A 15,551-nucleotide genomic window follows, 5' to 3' on the forward strand; every position below is an offset into this window, starting at 1 on the left:
ATAATTGAGAAAAGAAAGCATATTAAAGGCAAAAATGGTGGTCGAACACATACATTAACACACTGCACAGTAAAATGACTCTTGGACACTTGAGGAATTCATACTTATTGCTTAATCCTTGATGCATGGTTTGGAAGTTATAAACCAAAATAAACAATTGCCCGGGAATGGAGAAAGCAGCAGAGTTTTGAATGTTGCTCAAGGGAGTTACAAAATTAGAGACTTAAATGGGCCTAGAAACCACAGCTAGCTTTTCCACTCAATTCTGAACCAGATAGTAAAAAGCTAAGCTGGGGACTTCTGAAAAGCACTGTAGAAAATTCTTGAGTTTGAGGTGCTTAAGAGACAGAGACCTACCCTGTCCCATGGGTGTGTGGTGGTGGTGGTGGTGGTGGTGTGTGTGTGTGTGTGCGTGTGTGTGGAAGTGGAGTGGCTTAAGAGAATCAGCTATGAGAGTTCAAAGCCCTGAAATGAGCGACAGATTGACACTGATGACCTATCACTGCTTTCTAGTTGGTGACACTTGCTATTTGGTCTCAACCAGGTGTATAGAATCCAGGTATATAGAACCCATGTTTTGTGGGGCTGTAGTGACAGAATTGAAATTTGAGGGGATTTAAACATATACCTGACCTTTCTGTCACGGTATTTACCAAATTCTAAAGCTGTGAATGGTGAAAAGTAAGCAGAAAATACCTGGATAATGAAGCTATCACTTGATAATGAAGCAAGAAAGACCAATCATACTCTCAATTGAAAGCCATGGAGAATTAGGTTTTAAAATTAGAGTCAAACCACATGTAGACCAGGTCATCTCAAACTCACAACACAGCCTCTACCCACTCTGAGTTTCTTATTGAATTAATGCACCTTTACTCTATCTGCCCAGCAGAGCAAGGAGTCAATCCTCTCATTATCTGGAACTTCTATAAACCAGCATTCAATAAAAAATTACTAAGTAGATGAAGAGACAGGAGTATTTGATCAATAACAAAGAGGAAACAAATGAAAAAAGAAGCACAGCTGATCCAGCTATTGGAGTTAGTAGACAAGGACATCTTGATTGTTATGCTTAGGAACATAGAGAAAAGAAGGAACCAAAGAGGTAAGAGGATGGAGAATTACCCTAGAGAATTGGGTGTGTGTGTGTGTACATGTATGTATATGGATCAAGTAAACTCTGTGGAGCCATCAAAAATATATATATCTGACAATAAGAACTCAATAGATGGGCTTATGACATATTAGACTCAGTAGATGATAACAACAATGAACTAGAAGGGTAGCTAATAGAAAATGTCCAAATTAAAGTGCAAGTCAGAAAAGAGGATAAAGCACATTTGGGATCTGGTCAAAAGATCTGTCTTACATATGATCTAATTCCAGAAAAAGAAGAGAGAGAAAATCAATCAGCAACAATATCTAAAAAAATTTCTCGTTAAAGTTTCAGAACATCATTACACAAGCTTTGTTAACCTTTAAGAAGACTGTGTTAAAAGAAAACCACACCTACATACACAGTGGCATGACATCTTAAATTTCTGACTATGGTAGCCTAGAATTCTATACCCAGTGAACATATCTTTTTTAATGTAATTTAATTTTATTTATTATTTATTTATTTTTGAGACGGAGTTTTGCTGTTGTTACCCAGACTGGAGTGCAATGGCACGATCTCGGCTCACCACAACCTCCGCCTCCTGGGTTCAAGCAATTCTCCTGCCTCAGCCTCCTAAGTAGCTGGGACTACAGGTGCGCACCACTGTGCCCAGCTAATTTTTGTATTTTTAGTAGAGACGGGGTTTCACCTTGTTGACCAGGATGGTCTCTATCTCTTGACCTCGTGATCCACCCGCCTTGGCCTCCCAGAGTGCTGGGATTATAGGCAGGAGCCACCACACCCGGCCGTATCTTTTTAAAATTAAGATGAAATAAAAATAGTTAAGGCAAACAGAAATTGAGAGAATTTACTGCTAGCAGCTCTCAGTAAAAGAAGGTACTGCAAGGGAGCTCCCTTTGGCAGAAGGAAAATGATCCTAAAAGAAAATACGGAGGAGAGCATAACCTATAGCCTAATATTGATTGTCAGAAAAAGTTGTGATAATTTTCTGTGAAGTTTAAGTTAAATATATGGAATTGAAATGTAAGACAATAAACACAAAAGCCAGGGGTTTTAGATAGAGTTAAAATATTCTGTTTTTCTAGGATTATTATGAAGTGTAATGTTCTAATTAGGTTATAATCAGTGATACAAGTTATAATTGCTAATGTAACAACTGAAATAATGGTGAAAGAATGCATATCTAGCAAGTTAATAAGATAACTATAAATTAATAAAAATATTTAGTTACTCCAAAAGAAAGAAAAGTAATAAGTACAAAAAAGTGGATGGGTCAACAGATAATAGATAACAAGATGATATAAACCCAAATATAGAAGTAACTAAATACAAAAAGATTAAATAAACCTAGTAAAAGTCTAAGATCCTCAGACTTCATTAGGAAATACAACTACTGCCACCACACATAGCTTAAAAAGGCATATTTTAAATATAAGGACATCAAAATGTTGAAAATAAAGGGATGGGAAAAGAAAGCTGGTGTAGATATACTAATTTCAAATAAAGCATTAAGGCAAAAGGATTACTAGAATAAAGAGGAGCATTTCATAATGCCAAAGGGACCAGTCCACCATGAAGATATCTCATAATCCTATTTTGTCCTCAATAACATAGTTTTAAAATAAAAAAAGCAATAAACTAAACAAAGAAAACACAGAACTCAGAAGAGGTATGAACACATTTACAGTTACAGCAGGAGACTTTAAGGCATTCGTCTTAAATCTTGCTTAATCAAGCAGACAAAATATTGTTATATGTATAGAAGATCTGAACAAAACAATTTGTAAACTTGTCCTAATTATGTACCAAGCTGTTCCAGAAATCATTCTTTTTAATAGAATATGTAGCATTTGTCAAAATTGGCCCAATGCTGGGCAATAAATACAACCCTAAAAAATTCCAAAAGCTTAGAATCATTTAGAGTATGTTCTGTAACAATAGTGGAATTCGGTTAGAAATCAAGAGAAAGAAAAGGACAACTGGGAAAGCCTCAACTTCCTACAAATTACGTACTTTACTTCTAAATAATGGTGGATTACAAAAGAAACTAAAACAAAATTAGAAAAGAGACTGAACTGAATGTTAATGAAGATATAATATATCAAAAATTTCAAAGACCAGCGTAAGCCAGGCTCAGAGGAAACTTTACAGCTGTAAATACATAAATGTAGGAAATAATAAGAATTAAAAAAATTAATGATCTGAATTTCCATTTCCAGAAGGAAAATCAAACCTAGAGAAAGTAGAAGAAATTATATAATAAAGAGCAAAAATTACTGAAGTTGAATCTGTAGAATAGAGAAATTTGATAAAGTAAAAATTTAGATCTTTGAAGAGATTAATGTAATTGATAAACTTTTAACTAATGGAAAAAATAGAGCAGAAACAAATGACAAATATTTGTTTGTATGATGAAGAGCCCACAGACAGTGGTAAGATAAAGAGGATGTTATGAATGATTTTACAAATAAGTTTTGAGTAAAGCTGAAATTTCCTGGAAAAATATAAATCATTCAACATTAATACAAGAGAAATTAGAAAATCTAAATAGTTATGATCTATTAAAAAATTAAATGTTATTAACTCCATACAAAGAAAACCCCAGGCCCAAATGGCTTTATTGGTGAATTATCTAAAATATAGTCCTTATGCACACCCTTACTGTGACACAGTAATTTCCCCATAAACTGCATACCTCGACCATACCTTGGCTTTCCATTGAAACTTCTCTCTGTAACCCTAATGTGACAGGCAAGCAGTCCAAACCCACGCCATCTTGGCCCCCGTGACTTCTAAGAAGTAACTAAGGTCTGTAATTTCCACCCTACCCAGACAATGTATAAACTAACACTCATCTTGACTTCTGTAAAGCACTTAATAACAATTGGAATGTCCAAAGTCCACTGGCCCTCGGAATGTCCGAAGCCCCTCGCCCTCACCCCCACCTAAGAGGTGATGCGAGTCCTCCATGGCTGCTGGCAATAAAGACCCTGTAATTTGGGCTAGCCTTTGTCTCACTGGTGATTTCATGCTCGCTTGGTTACAACATTACGGAGAGTGGAATCAAAGGGAAAACTTTCAATTTTTTTTTATAAGGCCAGCATAATCTTAATATCAAACCTATTTAGGATAGTATAAGAAAGGAAAATTATAGACAACTTTTAAAATAAATGTAGATCACATAGGTAATGTTCATAAATATTCACAAAGCAGTTGATGCAATTCCTCATATTAACAGAAAACAGATAAAGAAAAACTGATTATCTTGATAATGCAAGAGAAGTATTTATTAAAATTCAGTATTGATTCATAATTAAAATTTTGTAGCAACCTAGAAATGGAAGTTAATTATCTTACTCTGATGAAAAAGTAGCTGCAAAATGCCTGCAGCAAAAATTATAATTCCTAGTGAAATGTTGACAGCTTTCCTCTTGAGATTAGGACTATCTAGGAAAAAACTTAGTGATACTTACGTCAGAACTTTGCACAGAAAATCAAAAAACATTATTCAGGAAAATTGAAAACCCATAAACTAAAGCATATAGCATGTTAGTCAATTGTAAGGCCAAGAAGAGCCAGAGCAATCTAGAAGAACAAAACTGGAAGACTTAATTATTAAATGTTGAGATGTGTTATTAGGGCTGTAGTAATTATAATATTATATAGGTATAAAAATACACAGACCAATGTAATAAAATAGGGGTCTAGAAACAGACCTGCTGGTTATCTGATTCAGGACAAAGGTGATTTGAAATTTTGAGAAGAAAAGATAGTTTTTTCCAATAGAGAATGTTGATTCATTTAGGTACTATGAAAAATAATTGTATTAATTCTTACCACACAAACATCAATTCCAGCTGAGCTGCAGATCTAATTGTGAAAGAAAAAAAAATAATGCTCTTGGGAGAAAGCATAGGTGAATGTATTCATGTGATCTTTTGCATTAAGGAAACACATTAAGAAAAGACTGATAACATTGTGCTTTATCACAATTAAGAAAATTTATTCATCAAAAGGTCACCAGTAAGAGAGTAAACAGATAATTTACAGATTTGGGGAAACTCAAGGAAACGTACATCCAGAAATATCAAGTACTTTTACAACAAAAAGAAAAGGCAAATATCCAATAGAAATATGGGGAAAAGTCTTGAAAAGGTACACTAAATGTTGGCAAGAATGTGGAGCAGCAATTCAACTCTCATAGACCATTGTTGATAATATAAATTTGTACAACCATTTTGGAAAATTGTTTGGCAGTATCTATCTGAACCCTGTAAACTAGCAATTCCAGTTCTTTATGTGTATATATGAAGAAATATACAAAAAATAAACACAGAAATGTTCATGGGAACATTATTTGTAGTAGCCCCACACTGTAAACTGACTACTCATCAACTAGAGAATGGAGCAATAATAAGTAAATGTAATATTGTTCACCAGTGAGAATAAATGAACTAAAAATGTAACGGAATAATGTGTATTCATCTCACAAACACAAAGAAGCCAGACTCAAGTAAATACATATTGAAAGATTTCATTTATATAAAGGTCAAAAATAGACAAAACTAATTGGTGGTGTTAGATGTCAGACTAGTGATAATCATGAGAGTGGTTAATAATTGGAGCAGTGCTAGGGGGTTGCTAGTGACAGTTTCTTATTCTGATTGCTGATTATTTAAACTTTTGAAAATTTAGCAGAACACTTGGTGCACCTTTTTTTTTTTGCATATACGTTAAACTTCAACAAAAAGTTTTTTAACAAATAAAAAGAAGCTACATCTTCCTTTTAATTCATTTCCTTTCTTCACATTGTAGTGAGCCCTTTTATGGACTCAGGGAGAGCCTTGGTGTCCTTAGCCAGGAAGTTTCCTTTTATCATGCAGCTCTGTCCACACCCTTCCTTCAGTTTCTCCCGGCAACTTAGCTCAGTTGTCATTTTGATGTGAAACAGGAGCTCTTAAGCAGAGCTGTTCTCTCCCAAGCCTTCCCAGGAGTAAGAACAGTGGTTAAGGTTATGGGCTTTAATGGACTTTCCTGCTGACATACAGACCACATTCAAAATGAGTTAAAAAGGAGCGGTGGTACTGTTAACAAAGCAGTGGCCAGGCCGGATAGCTTTTGAGGTGCTGTCAAACTTGAAAGGAAGAGTTTTCTTAAATAAGGAGAAATTCAGAGAAGTTGCCTTCAAAAATAAGAACTTGTTTTTGACAGGAGAATGAACGAAAGGCTTTGAGAGAAACTCAGATTCTCAGGAATTATTGTCATTTAATCTAAAATCAACTGCATAACAACAATGCAAAACAGAATTGAAGCACAGTCATTGACAAGGTCTAGGTGATTTTCACATCTATGGAGAAGAAAAAATGGACATAATTCTGACATGTTTAAACTTTACCTGAAGATTAAATTATGGTAATTATTAAAATTTATAAGAATTTGCCTTTATAACATAGTCTTTTAAATTTCTCTTTTTTTGTTGTGTCCTGCCTCCCAGATTAAATTCCAAAGCATATCCTGCTGACTTTGCCTACATAATATGTCCAAAATCTGACCACCGCTTGATCCTGCTCCAGACCGCTGGCATTTGTCACCTAGGTTTTTGTCCATAGCCGCCTAACAAAGATGGTCAGAAGCCATCTTGCACATCTGACCATTCCTTGTCATAGGCAGAGTTGATACTTTCAGTCTGAGCCGTATCATATTCCTTCTAGTCTCAAAAGGCCTTAGTGATTTCCCATTGAGAAAGAAGTCAAATTCCTTACCATGGCCTATAAGAATATACCTGATGCCATCTCATTCCACATCCCACCACCCTTTAGAAAATGTTTTTTCTCCAAATATCATTATTCACTCTGTTATTCTGTTAGGCACTACTCAAATACCATTAAGGCCTTCCTTGACCAGCTTATTTGATGTTGAATCCTACCAAGACTTCCTTTCGTCTTTTTCTTCTTTCCTCTGCTCTGTAGTGATTAGCATGAGCTAAAATGTTAATGTAATCTTGTTATTTACATTGTTGATCTTCCAAGTCCTGTGACAGCGGAGATTTTTGTCTTTTGGTTCAGAAAGTCCCAGTACCTGCAGCAATGCCTGTCATAGGATTAGTGCTCAATAAATACTTGCTGAAAAGTTACAAATATTAGCAAGAGAAAGTTTAACAATGCTATGAAAACTGTTATAATATTAAAATGTTTTCAATTTGGGGCTTTTTCTTATTCTTGGTGCTCATACAAAAGTTTAAAAAGTAACTTTAGAACAGTATTCTATGAATAAATAACACTAGTTTATTCTAAATTGAAATATTTATTTAAAAGTTTTAAGTTTTACTTTGACCTTGCACTTCATTTTTCTTAATGGTTGTGTTTCATAATGGCATACAGAAATTATTTATTTGAATTCTCATTAGGACCAATTTCTCTACTTTGAAAGGCAAAGTGAAATTGACTGTACAGTAAACTTCAGCTATGCTTAATTTTCTAAGAAATGAGTTTTATGGATAGTTACATTTTCTGAATAGATAGGAGTTACTATTTTTGTAGCAGCTTTTAAAACTGGATCTGCCCTGCTGAATTTCGTAGCCATCGCAGCCCCTGTGCACTGCTTTGGATAAGGGTTCTCTGTTCAAAGACACCCCGTTACAAGATACTATCTCCCATGCTTCCTGCCCCCTCACTCTCTGCCCAGAGTAATCTCCTACCTTTTAGAAGTTCTTGGTAAGTGTTTTTGTGTTTTTTTTTTTTTTTTTTTTTTTTTAAATTTTAACAAAATTAGGAAATGATAGAGAAAAGATCTTCATCTCTGTTCCCTCCACTTTTCTTTCCAGCTCTTTCTTCTGCTTTCCCTTTCCTTTCTCTTTTAAACATACGTTATGTAGCAGAAGATGAAGATGTGCCCATAGAAATGAATAGTTGGTCTTTGGGTGCACTTTGGGCATCTCTAGTCCCAAGATATTTTAGAAGTAGGCTATCACAGGCACAGGACAAGGCCCTAGGGGAAAGGAGCTGCAAGTAATTCCATAGTGGAATGAGGGAGTGACTGTAGCGGGGAGGGAGGGCTCAGTGTCCTTAGATTTAGCATTCTTTCCTCCTATCCTTTCACTCCAGATATTTCCTTTCTTGCTACAAAATACTTCACTGGGGGCACTGGATAACAACAAGACAGGCACTATAAGGCTGGCAGGGTGTATGGGAATGGAGAGGATTGAGGAGCAGAGGTCTTCAGCAAAAAGGAATGGGGAAGGAGTCAAAACTTGGTAATCGGATGAAGGACCTACTTTGTTTAATGTTTGCATTTGCACCTGGGTGTTAATCACTAAGTTTTTGTGAATGGTGCAAAACATGTTCTGAAGACCTGTAGATTAAATTAGAAATTTAATTCTAACTTGGTAACCTTTAATTTTTTTTTAAAATTTTCATAGGGTCGATTTAGACTACCATAAATTTCATGTTTTATTAAGCTTGCTAACACTAGCAAGATAATATTTAGGGTCTGTATTTTGCACTGAATAGCTTTAAATTGGTTTTATGGAGAAGTTGAAGAATTTGTCCTAAGAGAATCTCCAATATTTACGTATTATCCGTTAAAATATATATTTTAAAAATTGGTTACATGGGCGTAAGTGAATAAATCAGTGACTGAATAGTAGCTATTTTGCTTGAGGCTATGTCTGTTTGCGGGGAGCAGAGGGGGACAGAGAGAAAGCTAATGAGAACAGGAATATTCTCAAACAGTTGTGGGACTGGGGTGGAAAGGGGAGCTAGTAACCACTTGTAACCACTAGAGGCCTCTGTTAGGCCAAGTTTCGTGGTTAACACCACTAGGTTTCCACAGCGGGAACTGGCTCTGCCGCTGTAAACTAAACCAATGTTATAGTTCTGAATAAATAATATGACAGTAGTTTTGTTCTAGGGCATTATTATGATGTAACCTAAATGTTTTAGCTTATATTTCAGAATAACTGATTGTCTTTTGAATTGAAAACAATACATTAGAAATCTTTTCTCACTTTTTTTTCTCTAAACCTTTAGTTAAAAATTAATCAAAAACTATTGCTAGGTAAAATTATATGTCTTTTTGACTGTACAAGGACATATGGGTTTAAAATTATTCTTGTTATATGCTGTGTTTAATTGTTGAAAGTAGTTTATATTTTTGATGACAGACTGTAAGTAAAGTCATTTTAAGTCATGTTAAAATTTGTGTCTATTTCTTTTATGCTTATAATAAGCCTGTAATATAAAAAAAACTAAGAAATGATTGAAAAATCTTTTAGACATAAATGCTTTCCATTAGAAGTAAGGAAAAACAGTCTCATTTTGAATTTGCAATTATTTTGGATATGGTTTGACCTTGCAGAGAGAACAGGTAGGGTGGTACCCTCCTCTCAGATGAGAATTGTTTTTCTGTTCCAAAACAGGATAGCTGACAATTTGAAAGTTGGTCTCTCTTGCCAAGTCATTCTTCCTGTAAGATTTTCTTTGTCATGATCACAACTAGTTAGTTGTTGTACTAATTAGAACAAGTTCTAGGCTGTTGAATGCTCTCTTGGGATGTGGCTACTACATTGAATGCCTTGACAGCTGTTGGCCACTTCCTGTAAGTCCCATGAGGGCAGGGAATTTTGTATATTTTGTTCATTGCTATATTCACCAGAGTCTTGAAGAGTCTAGACTATATTAGATACTTAGTAAATATTTGTTGAATGATCTAAAAAATAACATGTGGTATTTGGTTTTTCAGTGAAAGAAATGAAAGAAGGAACTGCTAAGTCCTCTAGAAGAAAAATATACTGGGAGTATCAGTAATGCCATGGAGTCTTTTTTTATTACGATTTACATTTTAGGTACGTTTTTAAAGAAGACTAAAATAATAACTATAGGTTCCGACCTAATGTTGTATAATATATCTTACACAATAGGACTTAGTTGCTGATAAATTTAAAAAGTTAAAACTACATATGTTATGCATATTTCCTTTTGTATTCAAACAATTCTTCTAATTAGATATCAGAGTCATTATTTTATGTGGAAGAAAACTGAGGTTTGGGGAAGGTGGAGCAGCTTATAGCCAGTAAGGTGCAGCATTGGCTTTAACCCAGCTTGCTGGATAATAAAAATTATCACTTGAGAGTTTTGCTGATCAAATGCTTCTAAATGTCAGCTTGCAACATATTTTATCACATGTCAGAAATTTTCTTTCACATTTGCCCACCTTTATGATATAAAGATACATGTTTTATAGGTGGGCAAATGTGACCTGTGTACACCCTGTAAATCACACTATTGTATTTTCTTTCATGTAGCATTTTTTTTTCTTTCCACATGGAATTGGAGAAAGCAAGATTAAATTATGTAATTATATTTTTCCATTTCACATCCCATTTGATGTGTTTTTGGTGTCCCCTTATACACTTAAATCATTTTAGTTTGACTCAAGATTTTCATTTTGTTTAAACTATATGCTTTCGCTGTTAGAATAGCAGTGAAAAGAAAGAAATCCATTACCTCATTTCATGATGAATAAAGATTATAGGTACATTATGTTCTTAGTTTAACATTTTAGTTGTAATGTAAAAAATCTAAATGTGTTGACTTTCTGTTCTTTGATGGCCATTTAACTCTCTCCCATTAAACTTGTACTTTTATTTTAAAAATTGTAGTATTTATTCAGTAATCAACAAGAATTTCTTTTTCTATTTTAACACCCTGACTTTGCAGTGCTAAGCTGTGATAATAGAACTTAAAAATTTATGGAAACTGTGATGTACAAAGGTTTAACAAAAGGTTTAACCTTTCTAGTTTATCTATTTTAAAACTGGGGCTAGGCATGGTGGCTCACTTCTATAATACCAGCACTTTAGAAGCCTGAGACAGGTGGATCACCTGAGGTCAGGAGTTTGAGACCAGCCTGACCAACATGGTGAAACTTTGCTTCTTCTAAAAATACAAAGTAGCCGGGTGTGGTGGTGGGTGCCTATAATCCAGGTACTTGGGAGGCTGAGAAAGGAGAATCATTTGAACCTGGGAGGCAGAGGTTGCAGTGAGTTGAGATTGTGCCATTGTACTCCAGCCTGGATAACAAGAGTGAAACTCTATCTCAAAACCAAAAAAAAAAAAAAAAAACAAAAAACGCTGAGACTACCCTTATTGATATGAATAGTCAATCTTCCCAAACACATATACTCATTGTGCTTTTATTTTTTTCTTCCAGGAACTTGGTTTGTTTCTTTACTTGTTTATATTTTCTTTTATGTGTTTAATTAAGTTACATAGTTTCTTACATAACTATTTCACTTTCATAACTATCTCAATTTTATTTTTTAATATTCTATCTACTTGATGTTGTGATTGTATCATTACAGTTTTTTTCTGTATTTCCCTTCTCTTTTTCTGAGTGCAGTAGAAGAGATTTAAAAATTCAAGTAATCCATTAACATAGTGCTAAAACACACAGTATAGTGGAGCTTGTAATGCAAAGTATCATCCTCCCTCCCCATCCCTACTCCCTAAACACAGCAACTTTTAACCACTTCTGTATTTTATTCTTCTGAAGGCTACTTCTATATCTCTAGCAATACACTGCACAGATATTTCTGCTATAATGCATTATATACATTTCTGCAGAGTAAATTGGATTCTCCAGGCATGCTCACTAAAAATAACAGGGTTTATGGAAAATAAAAGTACATGGAGCAAACCACTTAAAACAGCTTGGTAACTAGAGCGAGAAAGGGTTTTTAACCAGAATCAGGAAGGAGTGAGCTTGTTGAGTTATGGAGTTCAGGGCAAATGCATCAAAGTTGGGGAGAAACATGTAATAAGCACTTCTAAATCAGAGCAGATGGGCCAGTCTGAGCCAAGAGACATAGTGTATGGTACTATATTTCTCTGAGGCTTGAGTCAGCGCTGTGGCTCTGCTTTGCGTTTTGCTTTGTTCCTAAGTGGCATAAAACAATGTGCTGGGGCAGAGTGCACATATGCCAACACGACTGGATTGGTTGCTGCCACTTCCAACTGGAAACACATTTCACACTTGTGCCAGGAAAATGGACTTCTCCTTGCTCAGTCCATTCCTTTATGTGTTTCTTCGCAGGGTTAGGTTTGATCGGTGGAGCCTGGGTCATGTCTTTATCTTGGCTATAATAGAGGGTGGTAAACAGTTTTTTTACATTCTATTTTGGGAAAGTGGAATTCATAATTAGAACTATCAAAATGTGAAGAATATGTTAAAAATTGTTATTCAGGAATCAAGGGTTTACCACATGCACTCATGCACACACATGCATACATGTGTTTACATGCACACACAGGTGTCTGTATCAGTGTCCATAACTTTTGATTTATAAATGTTAACATAATTTATTTACCACTATGACACATAACAATTTGGTGGGCTTGCATTCCCTGCTGTCTTCATTTTAGCATTTCCTCAGTTTCGAGTTATAATATTACCTGTACTTTATTTATTTATTTATTTATGAGACGGAGTTTCACTCTTGTTACCCAGACTGGAGTGCAATGGTGCGATCTCGGCTCACCGCAACCTCTGCCTCCTGGTTCAAGCAATTCTCCTGCCTCAGCCTCCTGAGTAGCTGGGATTACAGGTGCGTGCCACCATGCCCAGCTAATTTTTGTATATTCAGTAGAGACGGGGTTTCACCATGTTGACCAGGATGGTCTCGATCGCTTGACCTTGTGATCCACCTGCCTCGGGCTCCCAAAGTGCCGGGATTATAGGCATGAGCCACTGCGCCCTGCCCCTATATTTTATTTTTTCTGCTGATTACCTCTTGATTTTATTTATTTCAGTCTCTATGTCTTATTCCATTAAATTTTCTCAGAATCTCTTGACTGCTCACTATGTAAGAAGATGATGTTAATGCCCTCTGCTCCTACATCCACCACTCTTGCCTCCCTTCCAATTCCCATTTTCTGTCACCTGGTTATTTTACATTGCCAAGACTGATAACATTATATTCTGTTTTATAACCAAAATGAAATAATTAAACTTTCCAACTTTTGTCTCTAAGTTGATTTTAAAAGTTGAAAAGCAGTATACATTGTTAATATTATGATAACACATATTTTTCATCACTGATGGGGGCAAGATTTTATTTTTTTTCACTTGGGGTCCAGTGCTTTGTCTTTGGGACCTTAAAAAGAGATTCTCTTGGCATCTAGATCAAATGGTTTGCTTTTTAAATAGTGCATTAACTGTTCAGTGTCTTACCACATTCTGGATGTTTCATATTTGGGCCATGGCATTCTTTTAGATTCTTTTGGCTTTTTAGTTTTAATTACATTTCATTTTCTCCTTGAAAAATCAAGACAAGCCTTTAAAATATTTTGAAGATCACTCATACTCTATTTTACACTTCTTTTCTTTCTTTCTTTTTTTGAGACGGAGTCTCACTCTTGTCGCCCAGGCTAGATGTTGGTGTTGATATCAGCTCGCTGCAACGTCCGCCTCCCGGGTTCAAGTGATTCTCCTGCCTCAGCCTTTCTAGTAGCTGGGATTACAGGCATGCATCATCACGCCCAGCTAATTCTGTATTTGCAGTAGAGACAGGGTTTTACCATGTTGGTCAGGCTGGTCTTGAACTCCTAACCCCAGGTGATCAGCCTCCCACAGTGCTGGCATTACAGGCATGAGCCACCGTGCCCAGCCTACTCTTATTTCTTCCTCTTCAGTAACTCTCTGTTTTCCTTTTCCAATGTTGACCACCTTTCTCTACATCTGTGCACAACAATCTCCAGGGATGTTCTTCCACTTCACTCTTAAAAGCACCATTTCGTGGGTCCTGTGATTTGGTCTTTCATGGTTATCTTTCTCCTTTTGTTGGAGTATGTTCATAACTAACTTTTTAAAGCAAAGGGTGTATTGAGTATGGGAGATTTTTGGCTGCATATAGTATTCTAGGTTCACAGTAACTTAGGACTTTGAAGGTAATGCTTCATTATATACTAGTATCACATTGGGGTAGAAAATGTTGATATCATCCTGATTCTTATCCTTTTTTACAAAATCTCTCTGTGTGTTTTTCTGGAAACTTTTGTGATTTTTTTTTGGTACATTTTATACTGAAATATTACAGGTATGAATCTAAATGTGAGTCTGCTTCACTCACCTTGTTTTGCCTCTCATGACTTTCCTCTGGGAATGGCTTACATATTTAAGGATAATTATATTCTTTCTTTTTTATGTATTTTATTTTCAAAAAAACTCTTAGCAGTTGTATGATAGACCAGCTAGGTTGATTCTCTCTGTCTCTCATTTTTTTCTCTCTTAGTTTTTGTCCAATTGTGGTTTTACAATGTTTTGCATATTTAATTTATTATATTATTTAATTTTTTTGAATATTTCAACTTCATCAGTCAAAATGTCCCCGTTGTACTAAAATTCTTTTGTATCAAGCTATTTGTTTTTTGCTTTTTGTCTTCAATTGTATACAAATTATTTTTTCAAGTTAGGTTCTATAGAATATCTCTGTTTCTTCTGTAGTGTTTTTTTGGTCATAGTTCTTTTCTTCATTTGTGATTGTTGATTATTCTGGATAGCTTACTGGTGTGGTTTTCCTTTATGTCTCTTTCTTCTCTAGGCTTTTTCACTATTAAAAAAGTTGTGTAGATCTGTGTACATGGATGAGACATTGCTTTAGGGTGAATGAATGGGAAGTTCATCCTTAGGCAGAAGGGGTTGTTGCCACTAGGTGAGCAAATGGGGTACTCTTGATTCTTGGACATCAAGGCTCATAGTATAAGCCCGTCTTTGCAGGCAATTTGAATGTTTTCTTTTTTTTTTTATCAGAGACTAGCATCTTTGCTTGGATTATCTCTGATATCATCGTTGTTTTATTTGGGTGAAATGAAGCAATTGATACAACTGTGTTATTTAATTCTGTTGTTTTTATTCTCAATTCTTATACTCACCTCTCCGCCTGCTCATGAGCTCACCTCTTTGGGAGATTAGCTGCTTCTTTCACTGTACCCCCATGTATCTCAGCATTAGCTTCCTCTACTCTTTGTTTATATTTTTCGGCACACCCACAAAAGGCTTGTTTCAATCTCTTTTGTCTAATAATCACTATCCCTTTCCAACTTTGTTGTTTTTGCTGTAACAGGTTTTTCCTTTTGTGTTCATGTCCTGTCTTGAGAGAAAAGGGATACGAAAGCATGTACTCAGTCTGTCATCTTGAACTAGAAAGTTTCTCTATTAAATTTTCTTACTTTTTAATAGGTAGCAAAATTTGTGTATCTTAGTCTATATATTGTCATTTCACCAAAATCTTATTTATTCTAATAGTTTGTTAGTTTTCTCAGATTTTCTAGGTGGATAATCATATTCCATAAGTAAAACCTATTTTATCTCTTCTTTTCTAATCTTTGTTCTTATTTTTTCTCATTTGTCTAGAATGACTGAATGATGATGAATG

The 15,551-nt window shown here is 35.2% G+C and overlaps 1 protein-coding gene across 21 annotated transcripts in view; it reads left to right on the forward strand.

Moving 5' to 3' along the window:
* Nucleotides 1–15,551, forward strand: part of BCKDHB (branched chain keto acid dehydrogenase E1 subunit beta) — a 274,313-nt gene that overhangs the window by 105,317 nt on the left and 153,445 nt on the right. For 6 of the 21 annotated variants that reach the window (XR_013534839.1, XR_013534841.1, XR_013534838.1 and 3 more), the window contains one exon: nt 893–1,105. The exons of 13 other annotated variants lie outside the window; for them this stretch is intronic. The gene's annotated coding sequence lies outside the window, so the exon portion shown is untranslated. Of the gene's footprint in view, nt 1–892; nt 1,106–6,331; nt 6,566–9,859; nt 9,963–15,551 lie in introns of those variants that run through there. 2 more of the 21 variants (XR_008481095.2, XR_013534842.1) reach the window with 2 other exon arrangements.

The sequence above is a fragment of the Callithrix jacchus genome, chromosome 4 (assembly GCF_049354715.1).
Source record: "Callithrix jacchus isolate 240 chromosome 4, calJac240_pri, whole genome shotgun sequence".
NCBI classification, from domain to species: Eukaryota; Metazoa; Chordata; class Mammalia; order Primates; family Cebidae; genus Callithrix; species Callithrix jacchus.